General features: G+C 36.1%; 1 protein-coding gene across 1 annotated transcript in view; it reads left to right on the plus strand.

The window, feature by feature from the left end:
• LOC107188777 (TWiK family of potassium channels protein 7-like) overlaps positions 1–19,747 on the plus strand; it is a 72,955-nt gene that overhangs the window by 50,014 nt on the left and 3,194 nt on the right. The gene's annotated exons all lie outside the window — the stretch shown is intronic.

Below are 19,747 nucleotides of genomic sequence, written 5' to 3' on the forward strand. Positions count from 1 at the left end.
CTAACAATGAGTGCCATTGACAAAGAGTGAGTTTCCAATAACTATTAACGGTACTAGAGCTTGCAACGGTCGCATACCCCTATATGTATAAGAATGGCAGGTATAGCCACCGGGCTGCTACTACATAGTACCACACTTGTAAGTGCGCCTGGACGCAGCGTTCACTTCAATTCATTTTCATACGGCCAATTTTAAAGTATCCATATTTTCGAAGATATGTCCATAAAGAGGACAAATAGAGCTATATCCTCATTTTTTTCAAATTCTTAAATAGTTCTCCGAGATAAAAACAGGGCATTTATTTAAAACAATTGCAAAATACATAGTTAAAAAATATCGTTTTTTAACTGAAATAAGTTTTATTTGGTACTCTTATGTCTCCACTGTAAATACCCGCAAAACTCATTACGATCAGTGTGTTAGTTCAATAGTTATGATTTATTAAAAAAAGGTTGACCCTAAATTTCAAACACCTGTAAAATGAACAATTTATAAAATTTTTAAAAATCCTTCGAGATACATTTATATACGTTTATAAGTTATTTATGTGAACAAAATCCGAAATGTTGTTCTAAAAAGTGTCTGACTTCGCGTGGAATGACCCTTGTGCTACAAATGCTCCAATTTCTTCAAATTTCAAAACATCGTAGGATCTAAGTGGAAGAAGAAATAATGACGAAGAAAAGATTTTCAGCCCCTTATAAACTTTTGTTTTACTGGATACTCTGTTTTGATTGGTCCCAGGAAGGGAGTCCCCCAGTGGTGGGAGTAACGCCGTTGTTTATGTTGCATTCATCAAAGAATCACTGTATCATGCAAATGTTTGAAATCCTCTTTCATAACTGCGACACGTAAAACGAAATTCAATAATGTAAATTCACTGAGAAAAAAGAATTACCATTAAAAAGTTGCGTTGACCTAGGATCCTATTGGGTTAACTAATACGACACGTTGCGGTATCCACAACATTTATAACGCCCTAAAATGCATCGCGAATGAAAAAGAAAGAAATTCACTCCTAAATTATCCTTACGATTCAGCAAAACAGTGGAGGAATGACATATGCGCCTAGCTCGCGCGAGAACTGTTAGCATTATACGTCTTAAACGATCGCGGCGTAAAAGGAAATCTCTGTAAGAAGCTAATTCCCGGGCATATGATAACCATGGTAGAAGCAAAACGCGTGCCAAGTGTAGGCGAGACGCTTTTACGAAACACGTTTACGACCGTTCTCGAGCAATCCGTGGCCCAGTATTACGCACGCGACAGTTTCCGGCGCGGAGGCGATTTCCCTGTTTTCTGCACGGATACTTTTCGCTGTTGCAATTTTGCAACTGCTACATTTGTGTGGCGCGAATTACAAATGTATTTTCAGAAATGGGTCACGACGGTGGCTTCTTTTCTCCGTTTTTTTACGTGTTTGTGGTGCTCACAGCATTGTTTTTATCCTGGTACTTTTAACCCCCGCGTCGGCCATGTTCTGCCTTCCTTTACACAGGTTTCCGACGTTCTTCTTTACCGAGAGAGACGTTTATTTTGCGCAATCAGGCCGAGCGCCTGCCGCAGATGCGAAACTGTATCGCACTTTTCGATATTAAACAACATGTTGCAGCATTTCCGTTCTCTAATATCCGATCAATAGATGCACCGAACAGTAATCTATATACCTATATAATTTATATCCTTTTTTCAGCAAAGGGGAAAAATAGTTCGATACGATTTGAATTTCGTAAATATCTTGTCAAAACTTTTTGCTCGGGAAATATTGGACGGAGTATTGAGGTACAGCGGCTAGTATTGTTATGGTAAAATACGCTTTGTTACATGAAATAGTAAAGTATAGGAATGTATTCATTATTAGTGAATCCTATTACTTCATGTTATTCTTGTATATTCTTTTTACTCCGTGTATTTTATATAGGTATTTCCATTCAATTGTACAAATATTACTTTGGTTACTTTGCACTACATACTTTCAATTCAGGGATTTTTCTATTTATTCTCAGAATAACAGTACTGCCAACAATACGACCGTTTAAATTCTTTGCACGTCTGAGAAACTGATAATTTTGAAAATTCACAAGAACTGTTTCCGTGATAATTAAATAATGACTATTAATTATTTAACGACTAATTGATAATCACTATTTAATTATGAATGAAATAAATATATTAATTAATATGTATGAATGAGTGTAATTAATATTACACAGTGCTGAAATATTAATTGTAAAGGGTCGCCATTATGGTAGATCTAAGCACGCATGATTCCCTTTGCAAAAATAAGTCAATATATGTATAGCGGGTGTCTCCAAGCTGGTAGTACAATCTGAAAGAAGGTGATCCTAATGCGAAAATAAGTCGAAAATATACAATAAAATTTTTTCTTATAATATCTCAGTTTCGAGGTAATCAAATTTGAAAACATACTAAATACACATGCAAATGATTAGAACGTGGCTAACACATTGTTTATTACATTCGGTATCCAATTATAGTCCGCACGAATACGTACATATTAGACGAATGTTAAAATATAATTTTTTTGTTATGATCTTTCATTTCCAAAATAATCAATTTTGAAAATTTATCTATCTCATATGCATTCGTTCTGACAATAAGTAGAAACTGAATGCAATGAACAGACGCGTTAGCCCAGTTACAATATATTCAAAAGCTCGCATGATCAGCAGATTTTGCAATTCGATTATCTCGATAACAGAGCATCATAGGAACGAATTTTATTGTACATTGCTGACTTATTTTTATATGCAAAATCATCTCCTCTCGGGTTGCACCACCAGTTCGCAGACACCCTATATAACAAATTTTCTTTTATAGGAGCTTTCATTTCGAAAAAAAAGAAAAACTTTATATGTATATTCGTTGGTTACGCGTGCCTTTGAATAAGAGTAGCATGTCTATTCATAACTTACCGTTTCTACTTATTATAACCACGAATAAATATGCATATCAGATAAATTACCAAAGCCGATTTTCTCAATAAGACCTTAATCGATATGCCCGATTCATTTATCATACGAGAGTTTTCGTAAATCAGGAGAAAATATTAGTATTATTTGCACTAATCGTTTCATTATTCTCGCGTCGTTTCTCTTAATATTGTATAAACTGTTTTCAAATAATACAATTTTTCCACTTTTCTGTTTCAAACAACATATTCAGTTTATGCAATAGCAATAACCGTTTTTAAATTGATACAACGCTTTCATTTTATTTTATCAACGAGGAATCCCATTTTTTTTAGAGTATTAACAGAAAATTATAAAAAATAAAAGAAACTGTTTCGAGTAACAGATACTACAACAATTATTCAATATTGACGAAGATTTTCATTGGAAAGCGGTCATTACTGTTACATATACCTAATAACATGCAAATAATTTGTTGTAATATCGGTACCATGTTCGTGATATATTCGCAACGTATTACAAGGTAATTTTATTGTCTTCCATTTATCACAGAATTAACTTTGCTTCGAATTAAATCGAGTTTCCATGTTTCCAGAACGGATTCGATTGTTCGATGAAAATCGCAACGAAAATTTACAATACGCTAAAAACGGAAGTAATCAAATTTTTGGAATCGAGCGAACATCAATTACTATTCCAATATCAAATGAATTCGTGATGATAAAAGATGATTCTTACGTTTAGTCGAAAAGGAAGAATAATTTCTTCGTTTCAGTGCAAGTAATTAAAGTGAACAATAAAGTCTAAAGATCCTACAGTAAAACATTTTTCTTCTGCTTATTGTAATGTAGAGTTTTCTATTTTTAATTAAAACAGATTTTCTAACATATTTCTAATAATTTATCAATTAAGAGGTCAAGAACTTTTACAAACTACTACACTAGCAGGATTACAGAATCATTACTTTCTATAATTTTAGTATTTAATGTAACACCGTTAATTTAAAAAATAATCGTTAAAAAGATATATTTGAACAAAATTCTACTAAGCAACAAATTCCATAAGAATTGTACATATTTTAAAATCTAACAACATACGTATAGTATTTTTAAAAACATAATATATTCGAATCTAACAATTTCTATAAAATATTTTTGAAAACACCATATTTTCACGTTTCGTCGAATTAGCATACAATGGAATGGCCGATCCCAGCAGAGTTTGCTGCCAGTAAATATACTTCGAAAGGCAGTAACGATCGTCCGTCGGTTGCGTCGATTTCTAAGCCCATAAATACCGACCTTGAACGTTTCCACGTCAGTAATCGTTGATCCAGATCGTTCTGCGCTCCCCGGATTCGTTCTTTAACGACGGTCATTAAAAACTTATCGTGGGAACTAATTTGCCATTAACGTTCTATTCGGACCATTTATTAGAGAGAGCTTCAGAGAGAACAATTTTTTATGGTTTTAAAAATTAGAAGAAACAAATGTATGTAACATTATATTTACAATTTCAATGTATTTTTGGTACAGAATAACATATAAACAATTAAATACGAATATAGGACATTAATAATAAGTTACTAGATAGAATTACTAGTAAATGAAAATAATTGTCGCATCGCAAATTGGCGGACTGAAGACCACGAGGGTCTAAATTGTTTCATTGGGTTATTGAACCGTACGCTTCTTCCGAATTTTTTAGCAAAAGCTAATTCCAGGAATCCTGGAACAATGCATAGGGACAAACAAGGAAGCTTTCCTCTCCATTCTTTGTCCCAGGTTGCATGTGACATATCTACAACTACAAAACTACCAATTAGCCGCAAGGGAAACACACCCATTTTTCTTACAAATTAACCAATAGAAGAGAGATTCAGTTGAAACACAGCACACACAAGAAACAACATCATTTCCGTTAATGCTTATTTAATTTAATGGATCGTCGGTGTTAGTACACACACATTATTTATCTTTTAATCTGAACAAATCGCGCAAGATTAATTTGTCATGTATTAATAATACGTAATTCAATAATATAATACGTTTTGTTGATTCAAGTTCTTTTGCATTTTAATCTCATTATCAATATGCATAATACAAAGAAAGTATTATTTTGTATTATCACGGTTTTGCTTCTTTTGCTTCTCTTACCCTTCTTCCATTGCACTGCTCGATGTATTATATTTTCTCTAGTTTCTCATTTTATCGCCTCCCTTCTACCCTTCTTATCTTTATGTATCACTCTCTCTCCCTCGATTCGATTTTCTCGTTTTACCACTCCCGACAGTCAAGCCTCTAACCGGCTATGCACACACTCCCTATAACGAGTAACTTCCATACACACACGAGCGAACAAAAAGCAAATATTAAACCTCTTTAAACTATCGGCTTATGTTAACCCAACCCTTGGAATAGAATAGCATCGAGTCGAGCGTGGTGGATGGAAATGTTACGGATAAATAGGAAAAGAGATGAAAGTTAAAGGAAAAAAGACGAGAAATACAGTACGAATGGTCCAAAGAGGAGACATAAATGAGAGAAAAGAAATTAACATGTTCTATATCAAATAGTATTATTAATCTTTGGTAAATGTTAACTTTAGAATCGAATTGTTATTCATTTTTCGAGAGCGTTAACAGAGAAAAAAGAAGAAAATAATTTTCTGTCCTGAATGGAAACAATCAAAAGATTACTATTACTTAATATCCAACTTGAAAATGGAATGATATGGGGTGGTGCGGATTAAAGAATTATTACTGGTTCAAATCTAATATTACATTTATCTTTTTTGTAGAATTTTGTATTACTGGAAACTTTAGAAGTATTTCTAATGGCGGTTTTGAACGGTATTTTATGATGCACTGAAAACGACAGGTAATAATAAATGCATTACAATGACCTGATTATTTTGGAAATATCTTCATAATAAATCGATGTTTTTGTGAATATTGAAATTCCCTTAAGTAAACTAGTTACGCAATATTAATCAATAAAACGTTCTCAGGAATAACGTATATTTTATTTTTGGTTTCAGTTAAACACAAAATTTATACATTGAAAATTTACTTTATAAACAGTATGATTACTAGAGAACAATTTCACATAATATTTATAACATGACTGCTGCTTCTTTCCACGTTTTTTTCCTGTAGTAAAATACTGTATTGACGTTACTATTAATAATATCGACACATGACCGCCACAGCTGCATTTACATCAGCTTCTGACATAGACTAATGAATTCCAAGGGAAGAAGATGGACCGAAGGGATACCGGGGGCATCGATTTACTCTTATTACACCGGAAACTTGTCTTCCCAGTGGTGGAGTACCAGTTGGTACGACATTCAGATGTCGATCAAAAAGGGGTTGAAAAGATTAGACCCCGTCAGCGTTTCAGCGAACCCCGTCAACAACTCTGAAAAATAGAGAATTTTCTGAATTGATTAGATTGAAATTTTATGTATTATATCCGTTCAAATGATTTGATATCGTATGAGATGAAAATAATAAAGAAAACACTAAAATGTATTACAGATCACTAGCATGTGTTAAATATTTGGATGATAATCTTAGAATAATTCATTTAATCCTGAAGTAACGGATCGTTTAATAGGCCATCGCATGATGCTTACTGGATCTACTTGAAGTCATGTCATATTTTTGCAACGTAGGTGTACATTTTTGTTTCTACATCTTCGCTAAATTTTCATTTCATTTTGTATGCAGGGTAATAAAGAAAGGGTTCATAACTTCTAGGGTAAATACTAGTAATTAACATAGGTTGAAAAATTAATATTTTCAAAGTTATAAACCATTTTTTGTTTCAGTTAAATCGACTAATTTTCCCTCTTCAGAAGCTATTGTACCGTATGGAAACAATGGATTACCTTATCATTTCTTCTTTTTACAGAAGATTTATTTTTCTTTTTTTTTATTCCAACAGATAATCGATTGTTTCCATAGAGTACGATAGCTTCCGAAGCTATCAGTTGCTTTAATCGAAATGAAAAATTGTTTATAACTTCGAAAATATTAAATTTTCGATCCATATTTATTAGGACCTAATTCCTTCATATGACCCAGACGACATATTCAAAAATCATTGAAATCATTCTGTGTTGGTACATCAAAGACTTGCCACATTATTAAAGTAAACCAAGATAAAATAGCCATAATTAAAAAAATAAATAAGTGTACTAAATTTATTATTCTTGCATCTCCATAATGATTACAAAAATGTCTAATTGCGTGTTTTTGTATATTATATGTTATATTATCTGATCGATAGTAAGTACAAATAAATACAATTGGACCCAGTATTCGTCAGGCAACCATTAAACACAGAGTAGAATTTTAATGGGAACGCTTTATTAAGTTTCATACGGTCCACAAAGCTATAAATGTACATTGTATATATAATATAATAATATCCAATAATATTTTAACAAAATAACATATTGGTGCGTAATTCTGTTCTCGCCAAACGGATTAACGAATCGCGGAGTGCCATTTATTCGCAATGAAGCGAAACCGTGCCCAATTTCACCGGCTCGAATATATGTATATACGAGATTCACGGACGAACGGGCCAGGGAATATTGAGCTGCAAGCGATAATTCCCACTCACCGTTTAATTCCGACTCAGCCGGAATGAAGGCCGTACGAGAAAGATTTCGGCTAGAAGGTCTGGGCGGACCCCCGGAACGGGAGGGTAGTTTACACCCTCGAAAGACGACAACGGTGAGAGAGTACCGTCTCGGAGAGGTGAAAGATGAAAGGATGCGAGAGGGAAGTATTAAACGGAGACTTATTCTTCCAGTAATTACTACTAATAGCCACCATCCCCCCACACCATCCTCTGAGTGCCGGAGGAGCGAAACGAAATAGAGCCTCACCGCTACCCTTAACGTCGAGGCCGCCCCCAGTGTGAGAGAGAGCTCCCGGGGAATTCAGCGTCGGTAAACATCCCGATCATAAATTTTTCCGGGATTCCGTTGGAATTTTCGTGCACTCCTCGAGCTCCTTGCGGACGTTCGGTGCCGCTTCTTATTACATAGGGCAGGGGTTGGGGAAGGGGAAGAAGCGTCTTCGAGTCGTCGACATGTCGGTGCTAACCGTCAAAGGGGGTAAAGGTAAAATTCATGAATGTCAATTACGTTTTAAGTGAACACTCGACCTGACGAAATGGGAACAAATTCTTACAAGGAAAAATGTCAGGCGGCGTTGTCATTGGACGAATGAGTGTGGGTATACGCTGGCGAAATTGTCTTCTGGACGTTATTCGTCAGTCACACGGGGTTTTATTAATTGTTGCGCTGGCGTGGATTTAATTAAATGTTAGGTAATTTGTGGGGAGTATTAGACAGAGTGGGTACTTATACACGGTGGACCAATACGTTTGACCACCTGGAATATCCGTTATTTTTAGAAACGTGAAATGACTTTATTTACAAAAGATATACTGGGCCGAGGGATCTTAACATGTCAGTAATGATTTCTTTCTGGGAAAAGAGTTTTCAGAAATTACAAAGTCATCACTAGACTGCGGATTTTTATGCAAAATGACATTTTCTCAAATAATTTTTGACGACAGCAGCAAAGATAGGATTTTATTTCTTCCCTTAAATATCTTATTGGGTTCAGAATAAAGTAGAAAACACATTACATGTGATGAAAGTTTTTTCTTTTTTGTATTACACAAAGCCCTATTAGCTATAAATGCATAAAATCCACACTTTAGTCATCACTATTTTTTTTAATAGCATGCTATACTTTTTTTATCCCTAGTAGAATAGCGAATGTTTAGACAGTTTTAATGTATTTATGTATTAGACAGTTTACTGCATTTTTTACGAATCTCAGGCTAAATGCGTGATTTTATTTGTTTCTTACTATTTATTTTACTTAATTTATCAATATTTTAATAAACGTCAAAAAATAGATATAAATGGTATAGTTGGTAGTTAGAATCAGTCCAACGTGAGTTTACATTAATTGACAATTTTACATTTGAAACGATGATATGAAACCGTATAAAGTCATCTAACACATTAACCCACAAAGATAACGTAGATAGAGAACTAGGTAAAACTAAACTAGGCAGAGAACTCGTTCAGTCCAAAGTATCATGAATACACAAACGATAAACTAAGTAAATTATTCGTTAATAATGATAACGTTCGTTCTTGTCGTCTTCTGGGATGAAAATTTGTCACACTTAAAACAAATCTAATCGTTCAATAAGAAATAACGTATTTATCAACATACCTTACAAAAACAACATGTACTTCGATCAAAGTGTTATTCCCAATAAACGGCACGAGTATGTATCGTCGTTCGTACGCGATCATCTTCAGTGGACATTAGCTTACAACCTCTCTGGGGGTTATCAGAAATTATCAGTTTTGGCGCCGCGTTTCTAACAACACCGTTCATCGTTACTACAAGATCGCGGCACGATACACGTGTTCTTATTAAACTACGCGTTAACTAATCTTGGGCGGTGTCCAAGTTTAAACCTGATAAACGATTCCTCTTCCCGCGAGTTTCAATATAGGATAGAATATAATGGGATATCTTTCGTGCAACTTTCTTGGTCGTCATCCAAATTCGCACGGCATACTTACGACGTCGCGAGAATTATTAACCTATTGGTATTTTCGGGGGGTTGAGGGGGATGTAGATACTGCCACCACCCCCCGTCGTGGACCAGCATCGATTACATAAATTTTCCCGTCTCCTTTCCGTCGTTTATGTTCTTCCGCACTTTACCAACTTGCAAAATGTTTCGGACCTGTTCCTCCGTCGGTCTATCTCCTATCTCCGGTCGTATTTCGTAAAAAGTCGACAATTTGCTCCGAGCCGTTCACTCGTAAAACGCTCGCTGCCGGCGCGAAAATCGCCACAATAACGGCGACCCCATAGACGGCCCTGCAATATATGTAGCTCCGAATGGCTCTCCCCCCCCCTCCCCGTGATTTATGCAACGACCTTATCGCGTCTTTATTCCGTTAACTCGTTGTTCCGGCGCGACCACCGGATCGTACATCGACGAGACGCAAACACCTTGCATTCCAAAGCAAACACAATCACAGATTGGACATAATTGTGAACGCTTCCAATTGATTGGTCCGTTTCGACAGCGGAATTATTGATAGGGTAAGTCGGGGAGTGATGGTCCACTTCTTTTAAACGAATCTTAAAATAATAAGAGTAGTAAGATATCTGCAATAAAAACATTCAACAAGCTTCCTAATATTCTAAAAATTCTTAGACGTAAAAGAGAAGACCATAATCAAGAAACTGAAAACTTGGATTATATCAAATATTTGCTAACTGTTTAAGTTAATTTTTTGTTTAGAAAAATTTTTCGTTTCATTTTCTAATTGAGTAAAAATTTATTTCCTGTTAATGATGCAGATACTAATCTACGAAATACATATATAGAATACATATAACATTTCTTAGTTATATTACTTATTACCTATATAAGTATTTTTCCTTATATCTTTAATAGATAAGTATCTCCAGACCTATGTACAGGTGACCTCTGTGTACTTCTATAGGATTTCACTTTGTACTACAATGTAAATTATACTCTGGATAAAATATATATTCTAATCAGTACATTGTAAATTTAATCGATATATAAAGTAAAAAAATATATTTGTGGAAGTACATGTGGATTTATAATATCAAAGTAAACAAGTAAATTCATCGCAGCCAGCTGGTTTTCGTCATAATATGCCGGCGGCAAGAGCAAACGTTTTTGTTAAAAGTGCAGCCGTCAAGGTGTTAAGAAATAATTATAGATATAAATAAAAAAAAATTATTGTTCTATGCATACGGCCATATTACCCGGATAATTCGAGTGATATGACCCATGATTCAAGTTGTCATGGCCCAGGTAAAAAATACATATGAGCCTAATATAACGAAAAATTTTTTTTTCTTGTGTAAAAATTTTCCGCACAAGTTCTAAAATTTTGAACATCCTTCGCGGAACCACGTTCCGTGAGATATGAAACTGTAACGCTGTGTAACGTACATATACTACCGACCAAAAGTATGCGACCAGAATTCATGATTGATAGAACGAACAGTAAATTATTTATTCTGCTACGATATAATAAAAGTTACAGAATCAGTACGTATTCGAATCATTTAGGTGTAGCACATTACTTTTATAAAATCTTTGTAGAATAATGTTGTTTTTCTTTCTGTAATTATCCGAGCTGGTTCGATACTTTTGGCCGATAGTGTATGTAGGTATATTGTTTCGATGCAGAAGGTGCAATTACACGTTAACGAGAAAATTTCGTCGATAATCCCCTGCAACGTCGAGCGCAGAGGCTGCGAAACACAGTAACGCATCGAACAACCCCCTAGTGGTTTATCCTCAGCCCTATCGTCAACCTTATCATTCGACGTGTCGCCTTCAACACGCTCAGCTGGCGAATGTGCGTTTCCATGAAGTATCTCGCTGGCCTGGGCGAAGCATAAGCCAACGTGCGAGATATATTTTATGGGGCAACGTTTCCTTGACGGTGTCGGCGTATACAAGCAGTCACGAAGAAGTATCTCGTACATCAGGTGCATATACCGTCTCCGTGAAACCTCAAACACTCTCGGTATTCCATCCGTATCCTTTCTATTTCATTTTATTCCTCGATCTATGCGTTTTTTTCTACTGCTTCTACTGCTTCTCCGTTTCTTTCTCATCATTTTTCTCTCGTTTCGATGTCTTTACGTGACTGTCATATTTAATCCTTCTTCTTTGTGTTTGTTCGTTTGCATACGTTCCATGCAATGGACAGAACAAATGTACACCTTTGGAATAAAAGCACAACGATAAAGGAAAGTAGAAAGCTCAGTAAATGTTAAATATTGAATGGTCCACTATAAGTAAGCAATTTTTTATATCTTTTTTTGCGGGTTGATGTCAAATTGCTTCTTATGTTACTAAAACTGTTTTATCACACAGTGACATCTACATTTATAATCCCTCTATAATAAACTACAAATCGAATTCAGTCCCTAAAACATATGTTTCTTACCACCACCATATTATAAAGAATTCGCAAACTTGAACTATAACTTCTGCGCAAATTTGAAAGCCACAAAACCAGCAGTCAATTTCAATTCTCCAAACCCGAAATCTTCCAAATCGCAATAAATCCGTATCGAATTAACACCACCCAAGAAACTGTATTTCCCGCAAACTATCCGAACTTACAATACCATATTTCCCCGAATGATAAATCGCCCACAAAAGCTGAACTACACCAACCAAATCAACATCAAGCCCATTACTTTAATCCCCGACAAAAAGCTCTTTTCCTCGAGTCGGTGAACAGTTCGTTACCCCCGACCGGTTTCTCCGTCGAGTTACCTTTTGTTCATCAAAACGGGGGGAGGAGGTGGGGAATCAATATAAATCACCTACTCGCAAACAGCTCCATCCAAGTTAGGAGTCTAAGGAAATAGGTAAAGGATACGCTAAAGGATACGCCACGCCGTCCCGGATCGTAATATCGCTTTAATTATGTGCGCCGTATTTGCGCCGGGTCGCGTTATTAATTTCGGGTCCCTGCGCTGAGAGACTTACCGGTTACGTGCCCGGGGGTTGCGTCGGGGATCCCCCCGACAGCCTCTGCTCCGCGAAACGACGTTGACGAACCGAGCGGACGAGGAGACATGATAGGTGCGCAAGGAACGCCGGGAACAGGCTGCCTAACCTCTTCTCTCGCTTCAGCCAGCCGATTCTAGGTTGGCAGGCGTGCGCGGCGCAAAATGCGTTCGCCCAAACACGGTACACGAGGGGGTCATCTTCGAGATGTTATTGCGCCGACGAAAGCACCTCGTCCTGCCGTATGCAAATTATTTCGAGCAGTAAATTAAACAGCCGAAACCGGGAACGTAAATGCTGCCCGCAAGATAAGTCGCCTACCCGTCGACGACGCCTGTTCTCGGCTGCGTCCGTAAATCATCGTGCGCGAGCGGGTCTGATTACGGGGAGAAGGGCACGCTGATTACGGATGTACCGTCTGTTGCGTCGGTTCTGATAATATCCGCACCGCCGAATTCCTCGTCGCGCTGGTTGTGTACAGTTTAAGCGGAAAAACTCGTTTGGTGGGGATCACTGTGTACGGAATTCTTGTTCGTAATGGCGTAATCGAGCGCAAGCGACCCTTGTATAACCTGGTGTTCCCGTAACATGGTTTCGATCTGACACGGGTGGAGAATCGGGGAAACCCCCGAGTAACACGGTATTCATAGAACACGATTGGAGAATTGTGTAGAATAGAGTAGTTTTCTTACTTTTTGGGAGCTAACACTGTTTTTGTATGCATATGTGTATGAGTTTTTAGTTTCGTATATCACGAATTCGTATAACACTGTTAGAAAATTGGGGGAAGACCTGAATAACATAGTATTTCTAGAACTTCGAGAATAGTGCAGTTTTGTTAGTTTTTGAAACCTAACTCTTGTTTTTGCATGTATGTAAATACATGTTAGGCTTAGCTTCGTATAACACGAATTCGCATTACACATTACGCTGTACACCGATTATTGAAATAGACATCTCGGATTTACCTATGCTGTAACTATCGGGATAACCGAACAGGTGTATGACATGAAGTATACAGGTTATCCTATTTTAATCTGTACACGCAGTTATCTCCCGAACTATTCATTATTCGAAAAAATATTTCAAGTAGAAATTACGACGGGGATATTTTCAGACCAACGAAAATGAAATCTAAACGATTGTAATTGACTTTGAGTGACCTTGAAACACCAACATATCTAGGTCAATAAATTCGTCTTAGAATGTGCTACACACCTAGCTAAACTAAAAATATACATATAGTTACGTTTTAAGAAACAAATGTCTGTGAAACAATATAAGTAAGACATGTGTCCATCGTAATAAGATGTCCCCCTCGAAACAAAGTAAGTTCTATTTGAAATGATTTTTCGACTAATAGTTCGTGCGATAATTCAATATATTAGATTAAAATGTGACACTTTGTATATTAAACGTTTAATGTTCAGCGACTTTTAGGGAGCACTTGTTAAAATGCACTGAAATCCTTGATATACCATAGAAAATGTCTCGTGATAGTTTAACATTTTAGTGACGATAAACTTTCAAGTTTAGTCACATTTCTGTGACTATTGACAGATCCAATTGTCAAGCTTACAGCTTGAAAAAGGCGAAAGAAATCGCAACAATCGATATTTAATTTTCAAATTGCAGCCATTTAAAAGATTTGTAATATTTCAACTCAAACCTGGCACCTACGATAGCCATGCCTGAATAATTTTAGAATCGTTTTAGTTCTTTTTTATTTTATATGAACAGAACAACCAATCAAGCAATTTATTTCAAGGTGGTCGACTTTCATGGGCTGCAACGTCATTTTTATTTCATATTTTCAACCAAACAAAATTTTTATTTATAGTTTAACATGTAATAAATATACAACAAAAAAGTTTAGCATACAAATCATTCATTAAGTCCTTAAAAAATGCTTGAAAAAGGTTTAAAAAATCGCATGTCACAGTAGAATATCCCCTTAAGGCGTTAACATACCCTTAAAACCGAGATGTGCTGTAAAATTTTCTATAGGAGGTCATGCTTCTTTTTCGCCGCTCGTCGTGCAGGCGTAAATTGGTTACGGGTATCCAACCGATAGTGGCCAGGGTCTATTATTTTTACCGATGTAATTTCTCCTCGTTTTCCAGACAGTTTGGTCGGTCGTCTCGCGGAAAATGCGCCCGCGGATTGCGGTTACCGCGAAAATAAATAATCCCCGAAGTCTTCCGTTTCTCGTTTCGTTCCGCCTCGCGTGTCTCGTGTCTGTTGCCTTTTTTATCACGATACCGTCATCTCGTTACACCGTTCCGGCTTTTCCCTCGTCCGTCGCGGTTATGCTCCTTACTTCCATCTATGCGTCTCTGTGCCTCGATGTAATATTATGATGTTTTTGAAAAACGATGGATAAAAAATTGTTTGCCAGTTAACTCTATCGCGGCTGAGAAAGCCGTTTAAACAGCGTAAGATTAACCGAATTTTCCTTTGCAGGTAATAAGGCAATCATACGAACTTTCGTTTTTTACTAGAAAAACGAGTAAATACAGGTAACCCTATATAACACGGTGGTTTAGGTTCCAAAAAATTTCCGTATTATGCAAATTTGTGTTATACGAAACTAGGAACTAATATAGATATACAGTAATGTCTCCATAAGTGCGACATACTCGGATCCGTTTCGGAGCATTCATGGCAAGGCGAAAAGGTTTTCAGCGCCTGATAAATTTGTCTTTACTCGAAGCCTAGCGTCAGCTTAGCATGGTTAAGATTAATAGATAAATTGTAGATAGGATTTAATAGAGTTACAATATTAGGAGTATCTATTTCAGTTCCAATGAAATCTCCATGTCCTTTTAAGTTCGGATCAAACTGAAATGTCTGGGCCATTATCGTCGCCATCGTAACAGGATTTAAGACGGAAGTTCTTGAAGACTCTATAATTAACGAATTCGAACGGACCGTGAATTTTCGGTAACCACGATGGTCTCGATGAGTGGTCGAACTCCCAGAACTATTTACTGCACATTACAAAGATGCAACAACGTCACCAGCAGTTGTTGCGAACTTTACTCCGTAACATCATGTCGCCCCATGCTTTCCACGATGTTCCGCAAGTTTCGGTGTCGATACGCTACGCGCAGCCTGGTTTGAAGACGTTTAATTGATTACTCATCGTATGTCATTACTGCCGAGTAGATTTCGTTACCAGAGTTGAAACCGCATCGCCAGTATGTGTTAAACTGAATTAGAACCTGCATGTACCCAAGGAAACTTCACGTATAAACCGTCCACAAAATTCACTTTAAAATTTACTAAAAAAAAATAAACGATTATACAGAGTAGAGCATTTAAATGGGAACATAAAATTTACATTATTTTAAAGGACACGCGTAACGATAAAAAACATTTTTTCCTAGGGTCCCTTTTCTATGAGACTTTAAGGTCATCGATCTTTTTTAAACGGAACCATGCATTTTTTTTTCATATTCTTATAAAGGGTAAAATAACCATTTCTACCGCCTATAACAATATACGGTTCCGCTCATTTGATCCTGTTGCCCATAACAAATTCACATCAGAAGATACGAGACAAAGAATTACTGCAACATGGGCTTCGATTACGTCGCTGGTAATAGAAAATGCATATAAATCATTTATTATGAGTCTTCACTGCTATGTAAGTAAAATATACAATAAATATCTGAAGATCATATGAGCAAGGTAACCTACAACTATTACAACGGTACCTACATTTCTGTGGGTGATCCACTTTGTCATTTTACCCTTTGTAAGAATATGGAAGAAAAATATATGGTTCCATCTAAGAAAACATCGATGACGTTAAAATTTCATTAAAAAATGACCTCGAGAAAAATTGTTTTTTATCGTTACGTGTGCCCATTAAAATAATATAACTTTGTCCCAAGGAGTTTTTCATACAATTATAAATAACGACAATAAATATGTACATGTTCTCATTTAAATACTCCACCCTGTATAGAATTTGTGCATTCTAATAAATTAAAGGTTTAATTTCTGATGTAAAAATATAGTGAAGACTTGAAAAGAAGACTGTTACTCGAGGCCTCATATTTGAAAAAATTCATATACCTAATGCTCGATTGAAAAAGACTTGACTAATAAATTTACCTCATCACTTCTGTGTTAATATTTGTGAATACTGGCAGTAGTATAATTTTATGTATTGTTCGTAATCATTTAGCAAAGATTTATAGTTGAAATACAAAAATCACTGTACCAGACGATAACATTAACGACAAGTGTGAAAGAATGGATGATTTCTTTGAATTTTCTAAATAAATTTTGTTCAAAAACAATACCACATATGACATAATTTTAATCGATATTTTCAATTTGTTTTCACGTGAAAAAATCAGTCTTCATGGTTATATTACTATTTTAGCCCTGTATGTAGTACAGACTGTGTATCTTGAACACTAATTTTGTCAGTGGTTAACTGAAAGCCAACAACCTCAAGCTATATTTGAATAGCGCTATAATAAACCAGAGTCAAAGGTTTGCACTTGTCGGACGGGAAATCTTCATTATCCAGGATCTAGTGAAAGTTCAAGAGTCGGGCTTAACGAGGTCATTGTGGATAAGTTCCTTGGTCTAACAATAAGACAGCTTGTCAAACTTGGACATGTTCCCAATGAGTTTTCTGAGTTTCGTAGCATCGCATTCGACCGAATTCGAACTAGCAACCCTCGACCGAACATCTGGTTTCTTCGATGGTGGTTAATCTCAAGACAAACAATTGTTACACCCATCGAACAATTGCAGAAATATATTACTTTAACTGTAAAAATCAATATTATAAAATACTCAAGATATCGAATAGTTTTTTTTCAATAGACTTTCAATAATTCAAATCACTTTTAGTTTCTCGATTCGACGATGGAAACACAGACTACATTATGGACCTTAACTAAGTCATCGATACTCAATACAGTTCCCTGATGCAACATACAAGGTGTCCCAGTTTTTTCCGCAAAACTTTACCAACATATTCTATGAGCACAATTAAAAAACAAATATATAAACATAAGCTCTTAAATGCTTCGTTAAAAAGTTATAACAAAAACACGAAATGATAATGTAATTCAGCTTTCTTGCGACTGCAATGGTTAAGTGACTATTACCCTCAACGATAGATAGGGCAAGATCACCAGATATCACGTCAATAGGTTTTTACGCGTGGGGAACTGTGAAAGAAAAAGTTACACAAACACAAATTAATACGCGTCAGGAGTTAATGCAGAGGATTCGTGACGTGCTGCAATTAAAGAAAATGAACAAGAAATTAGTAATGCAATAGATTCTATTTTCCGTAGATGCCAGTCCTGCATCCATAATAACGGTAAACATTTTGAAATGGAATTGTAACGTGAACCGACAGTCTATACCTATATGCACGATTGAATAAGACTTGTATTTTTGTTATAACTTTGTACTAAAGCATTTAAAAGCGTATGTTTACATGATATTTTCTTCATATTGTTACTCATAGAATATGCTAGTAAAATTTTGCAGGAAAAACTGGGACACCACTCATATACAGAGTTAGTCAATAAGAACTACCATGTAAAATAACTCGTTACCTACTGATTGTATCAGAAAACGTTTTAATGAAGTATGTAGCATTTTAAGGAATGCATCAGATGAATACTTATTGAATTTTTTATATCTTATCCTTTTCAGATATCAAGGTGACCTTGAGTTTTTTCAAGATCACTGCATCTTTTCTTTAATACCATCATGCTATAGATCGTTGAATTCGTTCTTCTATTGGCAACAACGTAGTATTGAAATAAAAGATGTATTGACCTTGAAAACACTCAAGGTCATCTTGATATCTAAAAAAAAAAAGATACAATCCGATGCGTCCCTTAAAATCTTATATAATTCATTAAAATGTTTTTGATACAGCTGATAAGTAATGAGTTATTTTAGATAGTGGTTCTTATTGACTACTTTTGATAGTAGTTCATATTCTTACATACACAAGATAAGATTTAACGATAAGGAGCAACGTCCTTGGACTTGAGATGCATACAGAATGCGAGGAGATCAGCGGAATTTACTGCACTCCGCATTTTCACCGTGCTATACATTGTTGCTTTCCGACCAATAAAACTCGAGCTGACAATCTGCCGTAGGTCCCTAACAAATGGTAACAGATAACGGATACGAAAAGGGTCACACCGTCGTGAACGATAAGGCGAAACGACAGTGACGAATAGGCTTCCGTGCAGTTCCGCGAGGTTTCCGCGAGCGCAATTCCATCGGCAATGGACTCGAAGCCGCTATCATGCACGGTCCAGAGCAATTCCAATAGGCGATCCATTATCTTAAGCGGCGTCAGCCCAATCGATTCGGCCCTCTGCTTTTTCCGACCCCGTTTCCTCCTATCGCGAGACCGGCTCTTTCCTTCGACCCTCTCCGTTCTTCATTTTCGCGAAATGCGGAATATTTCTTTTTTTCTAGAACCCGCTTAAAAGGTACCGAATACCCTGGTGTTCTATGGAAATTGCGTCGTGTTACTCCATGTGTCGATACTGTGATAAATAGTCGCTTGAAACAGCCACGAGTTTATGAGTGTTCGAATTTTTTCGACCACGGACAAAATAATCATATACTGCCGATATAATAGAAGTGCGAAATTTATGGAAGTTGCGAAGAAGAATGTTATCGAAAATTTTGATCGTCGCTCAAAAGGATAGTAAAAATATTTTCACTTCTAATGATAATTCATTGTCTATAAAATTCAGAACACTCCAAAATTGTGTGGTCAATGTGTAGTAATATTACTTGAGATCTCGTGTTGTGCAATGTTACTTCTACTAACCCATTGCATATAAACAATGATAGACTCTAACCAACTCTGAATGGCTTTTTCATCTTGAACTGTGTCGAACCAACTCTGAAGCATTATACTGATCAGAGTTGGTTAGAAACGGAACTGTGTGTAACCAACTTTAAAGCATTATACTGATCTGAGTTGGTAGGTGTAACTGATTGAAACAACTGATATATGTTGTAAACTTTTTTACTAATAACTTTTCAATAAAACATGAACGACGGCTAAAACTTCGTGGAGGTTACTCAGGAGAGTGTCCTTAACAACATATGTAAAGGTCAAGGTCATTGCTTTAACCCTATGAGTAATCACACCATTGAAAGTCA

The sequence above is a fragment of the Dufourea novaeangliae genome, unplaced genomic scaffold (genome assembly GCF_001272555.1).
Source record: "Dufourea novaeangliae isolate 0120121106 unplaced genomic scaffold, ASM127255v1 scaffold108, whole genome shotgun sequence".
Classification (NCBI taxonomy): Eukaryota; Metazoa; Arthropoda; class Insecta; order Hymenoptera; family Halictidae; genus Dufourea; species Dufourea novaeangliae.